At 37.5% G+C, this 21,596-nt stretch overlaps 1 protein-coding gene across 4 annotated transcripts in view; it reads right to left on the bottom strand.

Annotated features, from left to right (window-relative positions):
- GRIN3A (glutamate ionotropic receptor NMDA type subunit 3A) overlaps positions 1-21,596 on the bottom strand; it is a 287,822-nt gene that overhangs the window by 182,117 nt on the left and 84,109 nt on the right. The window contains exon 3 of one of the 4 annotated variants that reach the window (XM_078436634.2): positions 16,094-16,169. The exons of 2 other annotated variants lie outside the window; for them this stretch is intronic. The gene's annotated coding sequence lies outside the window, so the exon portion shown is untranslated. Of the gene's footprint in view, positions 1-16,093; positions 16,181-21,596 lie in introns of all 4 variants that reach the window. One more of the 4 variants, XM_078436633.2, reaches the window with a different exon arrangement.

A 21,596-nucleotide genomic window follows, 5' to 3' on the forward strand; every position in this document is an offset into this window, starting at 1 on the left:
CATCTGATCATCTGCCACCTTGGAATGTCAGCATAGCAGCTTCCTCATCACTCAGATTGAAGTAAGTCTCCTGATTTATCTGCTTTGTGACAATTTTAAGCTTCAGCATCTTCATTTGTAAAATGGGGAAAGCACTTACAAGGTTTGTATGATGACTAAATGAGAAGAGCCAGGTGAAGTGCTTGGTAGAGTGTCCAGCTAGTGGTATGGAAAATTTTAAATGCCCACAGTAAGCATGTACTTAAAGTTAGGACACAGTACGGAATTAACTGAATAGACAGATTACTGTGTATCCATTTTGGGATTTGGCATTATTTTAAGGTGAAATATCTTCAAGGGTCATACAATTGTATAGATGTTGGTTTCTCTTCTTTTGGAACATGCCCGTGCTTCTGAATCTTCACACTTCTCTTGGCCTTCATGGTATTCATTCTAATCATGGAATTAAAAAAATTAGGAACACTGAGCTTTTTCATATACAGGTGCCAATTTTCATTCCAGAACATCTTAATGAATGGAAATATGTAGAATTCTACTTGGTGCTGCTTTATTTCATGGGTTGTAGAAAGAAGGCAAGGTCCTGAATAAATGGACATTAAAAGCTTCCACCATAAGCAAAGACTTCCGTGATCTATGGAAACCTGATTCAAATGATACTCCTTTGAAGTGAGCTTGAGGCATCATGTTATCCTTTCTCATGTTGTCTTTTGGCTTTATGAGGTACTTAATATTTTCTGAAGTCCTTTGGCCAAATGAATCGATATTTTCTAGATTCATTTGAACCCATGAAAGGACTGGTCGGGGAAACAGTTTTGGTGCTGGTAATTTTTCAACACACACACACACACACACACACACCCCACATAGCACTGGCATTTATATTCTTAAATGCATTGCATTGCATTTTTGGCATGCCTTTGTTTTAGTAAGTGAAACTTTGCACCCAGGAAAATAGGTTTGATTGTACAAAAAGGTAATGGAATCCACACTTCCTTGAATGATATATATGAACTTAACTCTTTGGTATCTCCCCCAACTTGCTTATGATACCAAATAAATGTGCAATAACAGGTGGCAGACTTTCCTACCTCTAGTACACCAGGTACTAGCTGTATTTCCCAACATTTTACTTGCTTTCTAGCAAGTATAGATGTATCACATACATGGACTGATGCATAAAAAATTGGTAGGGGTTACTAGAGGTTTTCAGCTTTGGTTCTTCACACCCTCCACCCCTGGTCTGCAAGAGGATAAAAGTGATTCATAACAAAAACAAAATAGTAGAATGACAGCAAAACAAAAATCCCCACCCACAAACAAACAAGACAAAGAAGCACCTGCTAGAAGCTGCTGGAAGCAGGACCTACAAATGTAGACAATCTCTCTAAAATGCCAATCCTGGGGCGCCTGGGTGGCTCAGTCGGTTAAGCGGCCGACTTTGGCTCAGGTCATGATCTCGCGGTCCGTGAGTTCAAGCCCCGCGTCAGGCTCTTTGCTGATGGCTCAGAGCCTGGAGCCTGTTTCAGATTCTGTGTCTCCCTCTCTCTGACCCTCCCCCATTCATGCTCTGTCTCTCTCTGTCTCAAAAGTAAATAAACGTTAAAAAAATTTTTTTTTAAATAAAATGCCAATCCTAAGAAATCAATCAATCAATCAATCAATAAAAAATAAATAAAATGCCAATCCTTATACACATATGAGCTTATGTCTGTGGCCAAATAGACTCAGCCACAGCTGGGAACTAATCTTAGGTTGAAATGTTCTTAGTACATATTTCTTTGTGTTAAGATGACATAAGTGTCCATCTTAACACAAATGGGAGGTGATGAGAAGTGTTTCTGGTGATTTTGGAAAATTCATAAAGAGAAAGTTAACCCTAGTGGTGCACAGAGTGACGTGAATTGGTCAATCATCAGCCCCAGGACCTAACATCTGAGTAGGAAAGAAGTCTCAAATTTTGAGTGGAGTAACCTTTCTGAACTTCTGCATTGTATACCATAAAAACTCAGCACCACCAAAACTCTGAAAAGTGTAGGGCTTCAGTATATATGCAAACGGTTGTTACTTAACTCAAAAGTCTTTGAAAGCATCTCTGCATTGCAATTGAGTGCAATAGGGAGGCACAGATCACTTTATTCTCAATTAGATTCAATCACCACATATCTATACATTTGGATTGCGTGGGCTGTTTCCCTTTAAGAATTGCATATAATAAATTATATTTAATATTATGCACTTGTCTTTTACTTGTTACAACAAAATTTGCTAAAGCATTTGCTGGAAATAAGGTTGAAGATTTTCTCTACTATCTAATTTAGTTGTGCTTATATAAAATTACCCGTGAGTAACTCTTTTAGAAATAATTTATAGAAAAATCTTGGTTTCCCTTTAAGAACTGTCATTATTTCCCCCTTTCTAGAAATAAGAAAAATAATTGGTTCTAATTACCCCTTTCACTGTCTTTACCAGAAGGCTCAGTACTGATTTAGAGATTCAGGTAAAGCAAGCATACTGACATTATTATTATTATTTTTTTTGCCTTTTCAAAAAAATGTTTATTTTGAGAGAGAGAGACAGAGAGACAGAGACAGAGAGAGACAGAGAGACAGAGTGTGAGCAGGGTAGGGGCAGAGAGACAGGGAGACACAGAATCCTAAGCAGGCTCCAGGCTCTACGCTGTCAGCACAGAGCCCAATGTGTGGCTGGAACTGGGAGATGGTGACCTGAATCGAAGTCCGACCCATAACCAACTGAGCCATCGAGGGACCCTGCCTTTTTTGTTTTAATTTCATGATTTTGCGTTTGACATCTATTTATATCCCACTGTTGCATTTCATGGTTTTTGCTTGCCAGTTGTCTCAAATCCTTTGTGTGAAAAAATAGATAAAAATTCGATCATCCAATCAATGAATCAATGAATCAATCCCAACATGTTCTGTGTATTCTGTTTGAATTTAGAGAGAAGTGTGCAAATGACACATTATGCATTTATCTAAATTTATTACATTTGATAAGGGAAACACTCAACCCGAATGCAAACAAAGAACTTCTAGATGTTAGACTTTTATAAATGAGAGCACTTCAGAGGTCATCTATTTATAATTTCACTCTGTTAGCTTTTGCATTCTTGTTGAGGCCATATTTTCTAAAGATTTTTAATAGTGTTTTTATTTATTTATTTTTATTATGTTTTTATTTTTAAGTCCATTATAATTAACACACAGTGTTGTATTAGTTTCAGGTGTACAACATAGTGATTCAATAATCCCACACATCACCCAGTACTCGTCGCAAGTGCACTCCCTAATCCCCATCACCTATTAACCCATCCTCTCCCCCCACCCCTCTGGTCACCATCAGTTTCTTCTCTATAGTTAATAATCTGTTTCTTGGTTTGTTTCTGAAGATTTTTTAATGCTTAGTGTATAATTCTTCCATGTAAAAACTCTGTGATAACCAAACATTTTAAAAATACACTCATTTAAATTAAGGCGAAATGCTCAATACCGATAATGCACATTGCAGCACATTGGATACTTTTAACTAAAAGAGAAAGTATCTTGATAGCTTTTTATTTTTCTCATAATTTATATATTTATAAAAATATCCTAAAGTTCATTCCAACCACCTGTTTCTAAATTACTTCTATGCATCTGAATGCTGTAGGTAAGAGTTACCTGCTATTTAAAAACAGCGTCTAATTTGTGTCTTTGTAAACTTTTCTAAGATCTGGAAAAAGAAAAGGTAAAGCAATTTATTTTATCATTATTTACATTTTGTCCTGAACTTAAAATGTAGTATATTTTAAAAATTTAGAAACTTGGTAAATAGTTAATCCCAAACGCAGGGGCCTGTATACCTTTAGCTGTAAAGAATAACGGAAGCTGTAGAGAATACAGTCAGTTAACTACATCCCACCCCCCTAACACCCTGTCAACTTGCAGATAATATGGAAAGATTGTTTAGCAGCTCTGGACAAATTAACTGAGGAATTGGGAACATCTGAATCATAAAAGGAGCTGCCAATGAAAATAAAACCGCTAGTTCTGGCTGGTTCTGTGTAGGAATGGGCAGTCATCACAGCTGGGGTTGCTGGACTGTACTGAGAGAAGAAGCTTCTGTAAGTTGTTGGGGTAGAATCCTGCCCTTGGAATCATCCACTTTCTGGATTCAGTGAGCCTCTTCCCAGGCACTGTTTTGTGGAAACACTTCCTTCTAAAGGTCATGTGTAGATGGTTGTGACATTCCCTTTCCCTGATAAGGAAAGGGAAAAAAGTTTCACTTACTTATTTTGGGTAAACTGAAAGCACTCCTTCTGTGGGGGAGAGTGTCTGTGGATACTTAGAGAAGTTATCTTTAGATGTGAGAAACTTAGTCCAATGTGCTGCTGTGACAAGATACCACAGACTGGATAGTTTGTGTACAACAGAGATTCATTTCTAATGGTTCTGGAGGCTGGAAGTTCAAGAACAGCCTGGTGGTTAGGTGAGGACCCTCTTCTGGGTGGCAGATTTCCCCTTGTATCTTTACATGGTGGAAGAGTCTAAGGATCCCTGTGAGGTCTCTTTTATAAGGGCACCCATCCCATTCATGAGACCTCCACCCTCATGACCGAATCACCTCCCAAAAGTTCCTCCTACTAATAACATCACCTTTGGGGGTGAGGATTTCAACATATGAATCTGGGGGATGAGGATACACAAACATTCAACCTTAGCAACCCCTCTGCAAAACGTCCTTCTGTTTCTCCATTTAAATGTATACCAGTACCAAAAATAGCCTGAGCGATACCCACATATGGAGGACCATGGGCATCAATTTCTTCATGGGCAAATGTCTGCCGCATTTCCTCCGAGGACTGTAGTCTTGGAATGACAGCTTGTGTTTGCTCTTTTCTTTCTCTTATGTTTGCGCTTTGTTAGTATCACTTCAGCACATCACATGTTCAGTTAGCCAATTAGTGTAAAACTGCCTTATTGTCATATGAGCAAGTGTTTGGATATAGATAAGATATACATACATATATAGGCTTTTTATTTTCAAAATAACAGCAATCCGAGCTCACTCAAAAGTTGATATTCCAATCAGACTTGATCAATTGTCAGGTGAAATAATACCACTTCCTGGAGCATGGCAAGTGAACCCCATAATTCTCTTGCAAGAACTAGGAGTGAATGTTTGTATCCTTATGCTCAGGCATTGAAGAATCAGGAACATTTCTTTTTCCCATTTTTTTCCCTGGTTAATTCCATTAACCTATACATAACTCTTTGCATAACTTGTCAAGGTTGGAGACTGTTTGGCCCAGGTCAGAAAAGCTCAACTCACAGGGCACTTACTTGTTGGGTGAGCACTGGATGTTGTATGTAAGCCAATTTGACAATAAATTACAAAGAAAGAAAGAAAGAAAGAAAGAAAGACAGAAAGAAAGAAAGAAAGAAAGAAAGAAAGAAAGAAAGAAAGAAAAAGAAAATCTCAACTCAGCCAATCCAGAGCATATAAAATTGTAGCCTCACTTGGGCTCCAGCAAGGGGTAAAGTGAGATGGAGACTCTGTTTTTACAGTATGATTGAGGGAAATTGCAAGATTATTATAAACTTTGTATTAATAACTTGAGTTTTTTAAGCTACAAACATAAGAATTAATATTTCCTTGTGCATAAGCTAAATTGAGATTACTTTGAGGATGATGCTCCTATTTAGGCACCAAAATTAAGAGATGAATGTAAGGACATTTTAAATTGGATTCAAGTTTATATTTCCTTGAAAACTAGTTTTGGCATGTTTTAATGTTTTTATTATAATAGATAAATTGACTCCGTACTTGTTAAGTAATTTTATATAGCTTTGTCATCAGCGTGTCAACGAGAGTTTATGACAAATTCAATATGGAAACAGGTGGGTAGAGAAAAGTATGTATCAGGAAAAGTGTTTGGGTAGGAATGTAACAAAGAAAGATGATTCCAGAAAGAGTGGGTCCATCACGGGAGAGTTCCACTCTCCTGGGTCTATAAGAGATCTGGGATACAATTCTCTGTGTAAAACCAAGCACTCATGGAGCATCCCATGGCTTCAGGAAGCTGTGAGGTACTGGGAGTCTTTTATTGTTTTAGGCTAGGTTTTCTGGAAACAGACTCTCACATGAAGATCTGAAATATTGATCTGAAAGATCTGCAAGAAATATTGGAGTATGTGCTCAGGAACTGCACCAAAGGGGATGAGGGAAGCAAGATTGTGCAGAGGGAGAAGGTGATGCAGTTGTGACAGAAGTCTCAGGAGATGCCACAGGAAGCTCTGGAGCATGGCTAGTCTTTCAGGTTTGTCCCAAATTGAGGCAAGGGGACAGGGCCTTTGTTCCCTCTCCCTCTCCCTTCCCTTATCAACCAGACATTGAAAGAGAACTGCTCCGAAAGGGTGTGAATCTCGGTGACGTTTCTTACTTTAGACTGGGTCATGAGTTATCAGCCATCGACATTCCTCGTAGCTGGGTTCATGAGGTCTTTGTTCTGAAGGGGGATTAGGCAGCCTAACCACAGCATTCCCTGTGGTTACCGTGCTCTGTTGAATGCATAGCATGCAAATGTTATGTTATTATTGATTAGACCTAGCATTTATTGAGACGTCTTTATGTATTGGACACTGTGCTTAATGCTTCATGAAGCTGGCCACTTTAAGCATGACCATGCTGTGAGGCAATATACAGCACTGGTTACAAATACAGGCTTTGCAGTATTTGCAAAGCTGCTTCCCAGCTGCACAGACCAGAACAAGATCCTTAGGTTCGTAGATGCTATCTCACAGGGTGTCTGGGAATGTTAAGTGAACTTAACTGTATAAAGCATTTAGAACGGTGCCTGTCATATAATTTATACTGAAGAAAGGTTACTTAGAACTATTGTCTTACCCATTTTACAGATGAAGAAGCTGAGGCTTGGAGAGTAAATGCTCAGGCACATGAGCTCAGGCAACTTGACTACTGCATCCATTCTCTTACCTTTATTGAACATTTTGTGTAATGAAGTACTAAGCATACTTGACAGGTAGAGGTCCAGGAAATCTAATAGATTATGTTCTCCATGCCTTCTGGATGAGAGGGTCAAACCAAGTGAAGGTTAACTTCACAAAATAATATGGGTTCTCCAGACATTGCAGAAAGATTCTAACTTTAAAGAGAACATAATCATTTATTTGTTTATTCACTCATTATTCAACAGAATTGTTTTGAGCTGGGCCATTGTTCCAGCTATTCTGCTGGATTCTCTGGTAAAGTCATTAGTAGGACAGTCATTGTCCCTGCCCTTGGGGACTTACAGTCAAATAAGAAAAGTGTGTTAAATATTATAAAACATAAATATAAACTATGTGGATATGAGAGAGAGAGAGAGCTTCAGATTTAGTTAATATTTAAGTACTTAGTACAGTTATGGCAAAAACTGCCACTCATATCATTATACCCTACACGAATCATTAATGACTATGCTATTTCCCCCAACCCTTGATGTAGCCTCACGGCATATAGTAGAAGCACATTACATGTGTTCAAAAGAAAAAAAAAAGTAAAAATTTAGTAGTACAGGTGAGCCATTGCATTCAATGGCTATATGCCTGGAGAGAGCATGAAATGGGAAGCATTACTTTGCTATTCAGTCAGCTGGCTTCAGTTTCCATTTACTTCTTATAATATGAACACTTTATTGAGCTGGGCATGATTCTTATGTTAAAGACACTTACTTTTCAAAAACATGGCCTCTAAACATAAACTAACTATTTCATCTGTGCTCAAATGAAGAAACAGCAATCTGTTCCAGTCCTGGAGGAAAAATTTCTGGTGTTGCATTTATGGGTCCCCATAGCAGTATAGAATACGTCCATGTATGGTACTTGATCTGTGATTAAAGGAACTTTTAGTGGTAGCTTTGATTATATGCAATTTTTGCCTTATATGCTGATGTTAGAACTTAACCCCTGAATAAGATGTGACTCTGTATAGCACTGTCTTTAAGCAAATGGACTCTGGAGTCTGGTGAATTTGGATTCAAAGCATGGTTTCCACATACCTAACTGTGTGATATTGGGGAATTCAATTAACTTCTCTATGCTTCATTTTCCTCCTCTGTAAAATGGGGATAACTCTATAATATAGGATTGTTATGAGGAGTAAGTGAAAACATCTGAAACAGCACAATGTTTTATTGAGCAATAGTGGTCTATTAAGAAAAATCCTTGTCAGAGAGTTCTTGAGAGGCAGAGTTGGCACGACAGCGGAAAGTTATTTTGTGCTGATATGTTTAGCAGGAGCCAATGAAACATGGAAGAAAGTAGTGTATAAAGCAGTGATTAAGTTTAATTTTGGAGTTAGTGCTGAGCTTGAAACCCCACTTACTACACTTACAAGCATTGTAGCTTTGGGCAAGTTATTTGATTTCTCCAATCTGTTCATCTGTAAAATGATGCAACTAATAATTCCTAACTCGCAGGGTTGTTGGAAGGATTAAATGAAATGATCCATATAATGCACTTAGCTGAGTTCTTGGCACATAGTATGCACTCCAAAGTGTTAGCTGTTATTATTACGGAAATTTTTTACACATATTAGCTTTTTAATCCCCACAGTTATTTATTGTACAAATGTAAGAAAGGAAGTTCAATGATTTGCCTAGGTGGGAAGTGGTGATACTTGTCTCAGTCACGGAGTTTTGACTCCAGTTACAGGGCCTTTTCCACAACCTGCTTCCCTCCTCCCACTCCCCCTGCTCCCCTCACACCTCGCTCTCCCCTCCCCAACAAAATATGGGCAAGATGCTGTTACAATGTATGCTGTTGATATAAATTTATAATAGCACACACCTGATGCTCAAAATTAATACTATCACTAAAATCACTCATGGAAATCTCTGCAAGGTTTCAATAACATACATATATGTCAAACTGTGAATGGTCACCATACCAGAATGAGTCTCCAGAAATAACTCAGAGGATATGTCAAACTTAAATATTCAGACAGAATTTTAAGAAGAAAATGAAAGATACCTTTCTGCAAATACAAAGCATAGACTAAAATCTTCAGGAGAAGGGCATGGAAGCAAACTCTTCATTGCAGTTGTCTTAGTTTAGGAAGAATTCTCCATGATTTCAACTTCATGGTTTAGGAAAGCAAATATAATCTCTTGCTGTCTCATTAATGTCATTTTTTTTTTTTGCTAGTTATAGAAGCCTCTTTACATTTTTAAAATCCATTTTAATGTTAAGATTATCAATGGGGAGCGGAGTTAATGTTGGATGTATGTTGGTTAGATACTATATAAAAGTGATTTATGTCTTTGACTGCAGTTTGACGAGCAGATCCTCAGTGTGATATGCTTGCTGCATATCATGTCTATGGCACAAAGCAACAATATACACATTCAAGATCATGGTGGTTTTAGTCTAGTTAACCTAGATCATAGTAATTGTTCATCTGGTTTCAGTGCTGAATCTTTTTGTCCTATGTGTGTGAGCCTGTCTAACATCCACTGACTCATAAAAGTGAGGCATATAGTTCAAGGAAGAGTGAAGTAATTGTCTCATTTCCTCTTTAATTTCTCCCTGTTCTCATTCCGACTCAATTCCTGTCCAGTTTCTGGGACTGGGCTGAGTCCTTTCCACTCTTCACATTGTGTCAGAGGAGCTCCTAACTTTCATGTCATTCTTAAAGATTTCGACATGGATGTTTTACTAGTGCTCCCTGCTTTGAATGCCCTCCAATAGGACACCCTATCCTAGTTGGCTTTTTGCTCCTGACACATGCACCTACCTGCACTTCAGGAAGAGAATTATAACCGAAATAGCCAGATGGCAGCATCAGGTAGCCTTCTCAGATGCCTCTTCCTCTCTTGGAAGATTTCATAATTATTGCTTACCACCCGATTCCCCACTCACATAATGAGAAATTCTCATTATGCATATGTAAATATATGTAAATATATATGTATAATGTAACTCTTGAATTGCTCTTCAAATCACCATTTTCCACACACATTCTATTCAACTGTACATGTGCAATGAGTTATTTGCACAATCTTCTTCTTGGAGCAACTACTATAGACCAGGCATTATTCCAAGCACTTTATATACATCAAATTCACATAATCCTCAATACAATCTATCAGGAGGGCACCTGGGTGGTTCAGTTGGTTAAGCGTCTGACTTCGGCTCAGGTCATGATCTCACGGTCCGTGAGTTCGAGCCCCGCATCGGGCTCTGTGCTGACAGCTCAGAGCCTGGAGCCCGTTTCAGATTCTGTGTCTCCCTCTCTCTCTGCCCCTCCCCTGTTCATGCTCAGTCTCTCTCTGTCTCAATAAATAAACATTAAAAAATAAATAAATAAACATTAAATTAATTAAACATTAAATAAACATTAAAAAAATTTAAAAAAACCAATCTATCAGGTAGGCAAGATTTCTCCATTTTACAGATGAGATAACTAAGCTGTAGAGAAGTTAAGTAATTTGTCAAAGGTTACCGAAATACCATTAAGTAAAACTTACACAGGATTCTGAACTTTAGAATTTATGTTATTTCATGTTAGTACATTAAATCCACTCAATTAATAGTCATTAATTCTGTTTATCCACAAGTAGTTCTGGGTTAAAACATTCAGTAATAATGTGAGATATGTTTGTCCAGGGTTTCTCATTTCCTTATTAAAGTACCTTTCCCTCAAAGCTCAGCTCTTTGAATTGTCTTACAGGAGAAAACAGTCCTAATAGAAGACATATAGTAACAAGTAATGGGATTTCGAAGACGTGCAAATGCCCCATAAACACATGAAAGGATACTCAGCCTCACTAGGAATCAGGAAAATACAGATACAAATAATAAGATATTTTCACCTAACACGTTGGCAAATTTTAATCACGATAATCACGGGGGTATAAGGGACTGGGAAGTCCCATTTCTGCTGTGCTGCTGGGTATATAAATTGGTATATAGCCTTTTTGGATGGTAGTTTGGCAGCATCTCATAAAGATTTAAATATGTGTAATCTTCAAGGTAGCAATCCCACTTTTAGGTATGTACCTTAGACAACTATTCAGATGTGGGTATGGTAAATAGAAGTATGTTTACCACAGCATTATTGGTAAGAACAAAATCCATCAATTGGTAATTAGTTGAATACGTGGTGGTGCTCACATTCATAGAACACCATGTCTGTGGCAATTCTGAAGAATCAGGTAGATATATATGTACTGACATTTGAAAAGCTCTAGGATATATTATTAGGCCAAAAAGAAACTTTTAGAAAAATAAATAAAGTCACCAGTTAACCTAAAAAGGAAATGTAAAATTACATATCTCTACATGAACACGTGTGCCATATGCTTTGAAACCAAATAGAGTAGCAGCTGTCTTGGAGAAAACATCTGGAAAGTGGAGACACTATTCTTTGAAGTTTTTATACCTGCATACACAAAAACATTCATGGCTTTTTGTGTGTGTAAATTTTAAAAATAAAATAAATGTACAGTATGTCTTTGCAGAGAGAATTTGTGTCTTTCATGCTATCCTTCCCTGTTTTATTTGCTTTTTAAATGATGGCTACAGATGAGGGCTATTCTTTGATCTTTTTCTATATTCTCAGAAGAGGCTATTCTACCATCAAGGCAGATTAACGACAAAGGCTTCCTGGTGTTTGTACATCACTTTCAAGGCAGGTGGACTTAAATTATAGTGGGGTGGTACTACAACAAACCCTGCAATCCCAGGATTTAGAATGATCAAATTCTCAGTATTAGTCAAACATTATATGGAGTTATGAAATACAGTGTAGTATATTTTGAATTTTTGGAAAAGCAATACAATAGATATTCTACCATTAATTTGGGTAGTGGCCCCTGGGCTTATTATTTAATTGACTGGACTATTACCCTAAATGCTCCTGAATAAATTCAGTAGAGTTGTTTATTCATAGCACATCTTCCCAATTGTGAAGATCCTGTTGTTGTAAAGATTTTTTTCTTTAAATTGGTATACATGCAGGTACCCAATAAAGACATTCTTTGTACTTTTCAGAAGCAGTAATTTGACAACAAATACGTAGACAATGTATTCACATTATTTATCTGTATAAGCTTTAAAATAACCCAATGTGTTCAAACCCAGGGCATTTACAGTATTTGTTTTCCTATCTATAGTCATTGAACTTTGTTTTCTTTCTCATTTAGATTGATAAGATTTGGCCCAACACCCAAGTCTCTGGGTGCACATGTTAACACGATTTGGAGGCAATAGAGTGCTTAGAAACCATGGTGATTTGTGTTGTTAATACAGATTTTTAAAGTAATAACAACTCTTGAACTTAAGTTCCACTCTGGCAAAAGCTTGATTAAAAAGAAAGCATTTGCAGCTTGAAAATCAACTTATTATTTGTGCTCTAAGGATAATGAAAAGAAGCACTCAGCATAACCAACCAATAATCTTCCAGATTTAATGGAATGCAATGAGAGTGAACAACAGTTATGAAGTGCATCACGTTCCTAGAAATTTAAACACAACAGTCATTGTTCTCCCCAAACTATACCTTGTTTGATCATTTCCTCTATGTTATTGTTCCTATCATATATTAACAGGATCATTTTCAAAGACAATCAAGGGAATAAAAATGATTTTGAAGCCCCCACTAGGAGACACCTAATTTTAGCCCTGATTCAATTATAATGTGAGTCAAATAATTTGCTCTTTGTACATAATTTCTGTTGCAGCTTTTAAAACACAACGTGAAAAACCTCTAAATGCTTGGCTTGGTTCTTCATTATAGTGGCATATTTTTAGCCCAGAGACAATTAAAATTAAAGAAATAATGGCAGCTAACATTTATTGAGTGCTTACTACATGCCTATTACTTTCACTGATGGAATATGTATGTATATATACTAATATAATATAATATAATATAATATAATATAATATAATATAATATAATATAATAATTATATGTATACATACACATAGCAACTGACTTTTTGGTACTGGCCTCTCTAACTTGACAAAGACTTTCTTCCTGAGAATTCTTCCTCTCAGTTTCAGACTAAATTATATCTTTTTCCTGGATGGGTCCCAGATCCTCCAGCAAACACTCCGGTTATCTACCGGGAGGCATGATGATAACAATTACACATGGTCACTGCCTTGTGAATACTTACTTAGATGCTGCATATTAAGTAGGACATAGAAAGCTATTGCATGCTTATCACTGCTTATAGGCATAGATTTTTAGTTGTTTGTCTTTCTTGTTAGACAATAAACTTCTTGAGTTCAGAGACCATTCTATGTTGCCCAGTGTTGCATATCAGATTCCTAGCATAGTGCTTGGCTCAAAAAATATTTATTGAATTAATGGTCTAGTGGAAGAAATAGAGATATAAACATAATAATAAATGGTACAGGAACAAGAAGGAGAGATGATGCTGAAAGATGATGTTTGAAGACCACAGTATTATCCTTCTCTCTGAAATATGATAGCAATATGGTGGAATTCTGTTGTTATATCTTAAATTTGATGATGGTAATAGTATTTAGGGTATAATAATACCTGAATCATAATATGTGGCTTTTAACTTTTTTAGGTGATTTCAGGACCCATGTCTCATATTATAATCATAATTTTTCGGAAGGAAGTAAAGGGGGCCTTGCCCTCATTTGTAAATGAGGAAATTGAGGGAGCAATGTTCTTTCATTTTTATTTTATTTTTTTCCAAGCTTTATTTAGATACACTTGACATCTATAACATTATGTAAGTTTAAGATGTACAATATGTTGATTTAATAGACTTATATATTGTGAAATGATTACTACAGTAGGAAGAGGTAATGCCTTCCCACCTCACATAAATACCATTTCTTTTTTTGTGGTGAGAAAGTTTAAGATCTACTCTGTCAGGTACTTTTGAGTATATAACACAGTATTGTTAATTATCGTTTCCATGCAGCACATTATATTTCCAGAACTTATTCATCTTAACTGGAAGTTTATGCCTTTTGACCAACATCTTCCTCGCACTCCCCAACCCCTCATAGTTACCATTCTCTTCTGTCTCAGCTTGGCTTTTTTACATTCCACATATAAGCAAGATCATATAACATTTGTTTTTCTCTGACTGATTTCACTTAGCATAATGCCCTCAATGTCTATCCATGTTGTCCTAAATGGAAGGATTTTTTTCTCCTCATGACTGAATAGTATTCTATTGTGTGTGTGTATATACACAGTGGTATCTCTATGTGTCTATCTATCTATCTATCTATCTATCTATCTATCTATCTATCATCTATCTATCACATTTCCTTTATCCATTCATCTGTAGAGAGACACTTAAGTCATTTGTCTATCTTGGCTATTGTGAATAATGCTTCAGTGGAACAAGAAGTGGAACATGAAGTGCGCATATCTCTTTGAGATCCTGATTTCATTTCCTTTGGATATATGCAGAAAATTGGGATAGCTGAATGATATGGTAGCTCCATTTTTAATTTTTTGAGGAATATGGTTATACCAATTAACATTCCCACCAATAGTCCTTTTTCTCCACATCCTTGCCAACGTTTGTAATCTCCTGTATTTTTGATGATAGCCATTCTGACAGTTGTGAGGTGATATCCTTTAACCCTTATCAGATATATAATTTGCACATATTTATTCCCAATCCATAGGTTGCCTTTTCATTTTGTTGATTGTTTCCTTTGCTGTGTGGAAGCTTCTTAGTTTGATGCACTCTAACATATTTAGTTTTTGCTTTTATTGCTTGCACTTTGGGTGCCATATTTTAAAAATCATTGCCAACACCATTGCCAGTTTTTTTCTCTATGTTTTCTTCTAGGAGTTTTATGGTTTCAGGACCTATGTTTAAGTCCTTATTCCATTTTTAGTTCATTTTTGGGAGTGAAGTATGATAGGGGTACAATTTCAATCTTCTGCATGTGATTATCCAGTTTCCTCAATGTTAGTTATTAAAGAAACTATCCTTTTTCCATTGAGTATTCTTGGCTTCCTTGTTAAATATTATTTGATTTTACATCGGAAGGTTTATTTCTGGGCTCCTGATTTGGTTCCATTAGCCTGTGTCTATTTTTATGCCAGTACCATACTGTTCTAATTACCATACCTTTGTAGTATAGTTTGAAATCACGAAGGGCAGCAATATTTTTGACATCAGATTCCATGCTTTTTGGACATAGCTGATGGGATTAAAGGATGATACTGATCCAAGTTCAAGTAATCAATAAGCTGGTCTGATGCAAAAAGACAAATTGAGCCTATCAGATTCTATCTCTAGAGAATACTGAGAAAACATGGCAGAATCACACAGAACAAAATTTACAAGGGAGAACCTATGGGTAATAGACACAATGGCACAGCTGGTAAAGAAGCTGGGAGATAAAAGCATGGAGAGAGTAGCCATGTTATATAAATGGATGAGCTTTTGAGGGGAGAGGCATAATGTTCCTAGAGCTGCCATGAACTGAACACAAGTCTCTAGTTTCTTTGGTTCCTGAGACCTAGATGTCCACATTTTAAAAGCCACTCCTATTGCCTGCAGGAACTTGGATGAATTGCTGTTCTTTTTTTATTTTATTTTATTTTATTAAAAAAAATTTTTTTTTAACGTTTATTTATTTTTGAAACAGAGAGAGACAGAGCATGAACAGGGGAGGGGCAGAGAGAGAGGGAGACACAGAATCTGAAACAGGCTGCAGGCTCTGAGCGGTCAGCACAGAGCCCAACGCGGGGCTTGAACTCACAGGCCGTGAGATCATGACCTGAGCCGAGGTCGGACGCTTAACCAACCAAGCCACCCAGGCGCCCCAGAATTGCTGTTCTTTATAACCCTAGAGTGTAGTACAATACAGTGCTTAAGCATGGTGCAGAGGTTTGATGGTCAGCTCAGAGGCACTACCAGTGCCAGGCTGACCTCAGGCCCAGCAGAACCAGAAACACTGATGGAAGTCCTCAGTATAGGACTCAGGCAAAGAATAAAATGGCAGGTGACTCATTACTCAAATTGAGATATAGGGTTGAACTTGTGACCATGGGTATGCCAGCAGTGAGATCATACTACCTGTCAGTGGACCAGCGAGTCTCTGTTCTGGGGCATCCTTTTTCTTCCAAGCCAGGAACAACAGTGGCTTCTGAACCTAGGGCAATACTGAGATGGTTGCAGGAATTGACATGGATCCAGTTGTTATCTCTCCTGTCTCACTTCATCCTCTGCCCTGACTCATTATACTTTCTAGCCATATTGGCCTTTTTCAGCAAGTTTTGCTCAATTTTTCCCCCAAAGATCTTATTCTCTCCTCATTACTAGTGTCTACTCATTTTTTAGGTACTGGGTTAATATTCCCTTCCTCTGAATGCCTTCCTTTACTAATAATTCCCCAATACACCACATCTCTACTTTATCTTAGAGCCCTTAACAATATTTGTAATCTTTACTTGCATTTTTATATGTTAAATGTATGTTTTCCCTCTAGACGTTACATTTCACAAAGGTAGGGCCTATGTTTGCCATAGTAATGTATGTATCCTTAACACCTAACCCTACTGGCACAGAATTAATCTTTAATAATATCTGATGAATGAATAAATAAATATGTGGGAATTAAAGTGATATAGGAATAGCTGAACAGTCCATTATTGAATCACTTATTTATTTTCGTTCAATACAAGATCATTATGGTCACCTAATGAAAATGTTATTCTTACTACAAAACTGTATTGCATTTTTAGTGATTTTAGTCTCTCTGAATACCTTTTTTAAAGCTCATAATCAAAGTAATGTCTTTTCTTGGGTGAATTTTCTTGGTGACTGACATCTACTGCATGATTCTATTAATGACAGACTTAAAAGTTGCGTTTTAAATAATTTTTTCAAAAAGCTTCCTATAACATACAATGTCATTTATAAATAATGTCACCCTTTCCTTGAAAAATTCTACATTTCCCGATTTTTGTTGGAGACTGAGTATCATGAGCAGGAGTGACTCAGAAGTTTTTCTTCTTTTAGAATGTGCGTTTAATTCTGATAGTCTAGTTTATGCTGGCCCTGTAGAATTCAGCATGTCAAGAACAATTTTATCTGTTTTTCATATCAGATTCTATAGCAAATTCACAGTTGGATCTAGCAGAAGGGAAGACAGGGATGTCAAAGAAACAGATGTTGGCATTGTAAAAAGCAGATGCTCTATGCTTAATTTTACATGCCAAAAAAATTCTATTATTAAAATTCAACATCTGTCTTTTTAGAGGAGTTACTCACTCTCAACCAGGTTGAAACTAAGCCCTAGTATTCAATTACAGGAATTTTTTTTTTCCACTCAGAATGTTATACATTTGAAAATCAAGTCAATAAACCACATGCAAACTTCTCCCAAATATTAGAAGGCCTTTGTAGCGAAGTATGTAAGTAGCTTCAGACGTGAACATTTTCTTATACGAATTGCATCTAATTTCTGTCTCCTGAACACTCCCTGCTCCCTTGAAGAACCTGGCAATGACAGGGATGCTAGTATGAGACTACCCATTAGAAGGAAGCATGAAAAGGCAGCTTTGGTTTTTGAGGAACTGAAGTCTGAGCCCAGGAGTGTTCCTGGGGAGACTTTTGATCAGTAATGAAGGAAGACCTATCTAAGCTTGTGCTTTGAAATCCTGCATCCTTGATAAGGTCAAAGATACAGAGCTAGCTGCCCTAGGAACCTAATTAAAGCCGTGCCTATCTGAGAGAAATTAAACATTGGCAGGAAGGAATGTACCAGCAGCTGTCAGGAAGCCATTTCTTCAAGGACAGCCTCACCTTGACAGCACTTTAAAAGTGTTTTCCTCATCTGCTCTGTGAACTCCTAAAAAATCAGTCCTTTCATCTCTGATTTGACAGCTGGCCCTGAACAACTTAGTGAGCTGGGGCTGCTTTTTCCATGTAGGGAACTATGTTCATGCAAAGGCCTTCTCATTTGTGGCAACTCAAAGTTGCATGATTGGACAACGAGGCAACGGATGGCCCATTCATTAGGAGAAAGGTGAGGGGGGAGCATCATGTTAATCAAGAAACCTGTGTTTCCACTGCAGTGCATGTTTAAACAGACTTTTAGAGCTTCAGTGCAGCTTTTCACTTGTTTTTTATGGGAGAGGGTTGCAGAGGTTTAACCTCACCTAAACTAGCTGGCAGAAGGGTACTTGGGCACTCAGCATGTGTTGATTTGTTTTCAGACAGCCTGAAGGCTTAGAGGAAAGGGTGTAATTCCTTCTAAGTTTCCATAATATTTCCCAATGTGGCTTCTTGCGAGTCCACTGTGACTCCCATCAGGGAACTTCAGGAGGAAATTGCTTGTCATCTGTGGGTTCAGTATCTAGATATCGGTGCCTGTAAGAAGTATTAGAGTTTGACAGTAGCTTGAGAATGAGAAACCCCCAAGGGAGTATTCTGAGGACAAAAGAGAGAAATCAAAAACTTGTTAGGTAAGTCAGAGAAAAATATATTTCTTCTACCAGAAACCGTCAAACGTACACTTCACTTCTTGCTGAAATGAAGACTGAATTTGAAAGTTGAGCAGCATGAACTTTATAAATATGCAAGATAGTGATGTACTTGAAAGAAATCCACAGGGTAATGATTATAGTGGGGAGACTTCTCTCTCAAGACTATTGGGAAAGTTTAAGAAGACATCGGTAGCTGTCCAGGGTAGTGTCTATTACATAGCATTGAGATCAGCATTGGAGGCAACAAACAAAAACCAAACATAAAAACATTTATTATATATAGCCATTTCTTTTAGCACTCGATATTTTAAAGCTCTCCTTTTAACTTGTATGTACTGAATTTTAGGATAAATTTGCTCTAGCATGTTGGCTTTATATAGAAATGACTGTGACCTCTTTAAAAGTGCAACTGATTCTTTCATCCAGCTTCAACATGGGAAGCTGGAGTAAATTGAGACAGAGTGACAGTAGCAACATTTTCTCTAGTATATAAAGAAAAACAACACAGACACCAGAAACATACATTATTCTCTGATCCTTCCAAAGGACTGTGGGCCTTAACAATGTGCTCTGATTCCCTCGGAAGCAATGGGATTTCTGGAGGAAAAAGTACTCAGATCTTCCTGGGTAAATGACAAGAGGTTTCACAGAGGTGCCAATATTTTGGCTGAGATCTAAAGGATGAGAAAAGTGTGCTGAAGTTGTAAAATAGAGATGTGTGGGCAAGCGTGGTATGCTCAGGAACCTACAAATTCTGCTCCTCCCTTTGTTCCCTATAATTCACTCCTTACCCAGCACCCAAAGTGCCCCTTTTAAAACAAAAATCTGTTATATCACTCCCTTGCTGGTACCCTCTTTTGGCTTTACAATGCCAAATCTCTTATTTGTCCCAGTAGACTCTATCCCTGCCTGAGGCTCTTCAAAGACATCAGCCTTCTTTCTGTTTCTTGAACCTGCTGACCTCCTTTCCCCTCAGTCTTTGTCTTTGTTCCCTCTCCTAGAAAATTCTCTCCAAATGCTCAAAAGTTGACTTCTTATTATTCAGGCCTTTCCTGCCCACCTTTCCAATCTAGTTACTCTGTAACAGTTTCTGATTTATCTTATTCATAGCATTTATCTCTCTTTGAGTATATTAATTTTGCCACTTACTATCTCAATAAAGAAATATAATAAGCACCATGAGAATAGGGACATGATCTGGCTTCATTAAATTTCTTGTTAAGACAGAATTTTCACACGTGGGTAGGTGCTCCACAAATGCTTAGTGAATGGCTAAGTAAAGAATGAAGAAATGGGTATTTTCGTAAAGTTGAAAAATAGTGGGAGTTTCAGAAAATAAAGCTGAGAGGTAGATAGACACTGGATAATTAGGGAAGTATGCTGTGTTAGGAACTTTGAACTTTATTCTGAAAAAGACAGAATAAAGAAAAAGAAGGGTTGGATAATTTTGAGGATAGCAAGTCGGTTATAGCTGGAGGAGAAGGAGAAGGGAAAGAGCAGAAGGGGATGAAAGAAGTGTATTCATTTCCCAGGGCTGCCATACCAAAGTACCACCAAGTTGTTTTAAGGGTGGCTTAAAACAACATAAATGTATTCTCTCATGGTTCTGGAGACTAGAAATCTGAAATATAAGGGCTGGCCGGTTGATTCCTTCTGGAGCTTCTGTTTTATGCCTCTCTCCTAACTTCTGGTGGTTGCCAGCAATTCTTGACATTTCTTGGTTTGTAGACGTACCACTCCAGTCTCTGCCTCCCATGCCTTTCTCTCTTCCCTTCCCACCCCTTTTGTGTCTCTATCTCTGTTTCTCTTCCTGAGGACATCAGTCATTGATTAGGGCTCACCCTAATCCAGTATGACCTTCTCCTAACTATGTCTCCTAACTATGTCCTAACTATGGAAATAAAAGACTTTATTTCCAAATAAGGTCAGATTCTGAGGTTCCAGGTAGACAATGAATTTTGGGGGAATACTATACAACCCAATATAGGAAATAACAAGGAACAAAATAATGCAGGTCTCTGTGACATATTTGGCTTTTACTCTGAGGGAGATGGGAAGCCATAGGAGGGTTTTGAGCCAAGAAGTGATATGATCCAAATTAGCTTTTAAAAGGATTGGTTTGGATGCTGCCTTTAGAATGGACTGTAGGGGGCAGGGGTGGGAAGAGGGGGACTAGCTGGAAAACCATGTCCTCCTATTATTACTAAAATAATTCAGATGCCAGAAGATGATGTTTTGGATTTGAGTTGGACCAAAGGAATGGAAAGTGATTATATTCTGGACGTTTTGAAGTTGTAAAGACAACAGGATATTCCAATGGATTGGAGGTGACATGGGAGCAATAGGAGTAAAGATTACTCAAAATGTTTGACCACAGTCACTGAGGAAAGAAGTTGCCATCAACCAAAATGAGAAAGGCTGTGGGCAGGACAGGTTTACAGGAAATATTGGATTATCCATTTTTGATATAATTTCAGATGCCAATTAGATATAGAAGTGAATATGTCATACAGTAACTGTCTACGTAAGTCTCAGTGCAATGAAGATGACTTGGATGGAGACATGAGAGTAAGAGTCATGAATACACAGATGGTATTTAAATCCGTAGGATTGGATGAGTGCCAATAGAAAAAATGGGGAGAGAAAAGAGGCTCAAAAACCGAATCTTAGGCCACTGCACCAAGATCAGAGATTGGAAAGAAAGTGAGAAGGAGCAGCTCATAAGAGAATGTGAAAATCAGGTGAGTGAAGTGTCCTATTACCCAAATGAAGAAAATGTTTGAAGGAGGAGGGAGAGATCAACTCTGTCAAATGTGAAGAGGAACATAAGGGAGACCAAACATTGAACACTGAATTTAGTAATGGGGAAGTTACTAGTGATCTTAATAAAAGCCCCTTTAGTGGGTGGTGGAGGTGAATGCCAGACAGGAAAGCCATGAAAAAACAGGAGGAAAGGAATTGAATAAAATGGAGAATTTGGTGTGAAGTTTTGCAGTAGAGCAATGGTTATCAATTGGGGCAATTCTCCTGAGGGGAAATTTGGTAATGTCTGGAGATATTTTTAATTGCCAGAACTGGGGCCATGGGTA

This window comes from Panthera onca, chromosome D4 (assembly GCF_046562875.1).
Source record: "Panthera onca isolate mPanOnc1 chromosome D4, mPanOnc1 haplotype 2, whole genome shotgun sequence".
In the NCBI taxonomy this organism is placed as follows: Eukaryota; Metazoa; Chordata; class Mammalia; order Carnivora; family Felidae; genus Panthera; species Panthera onca.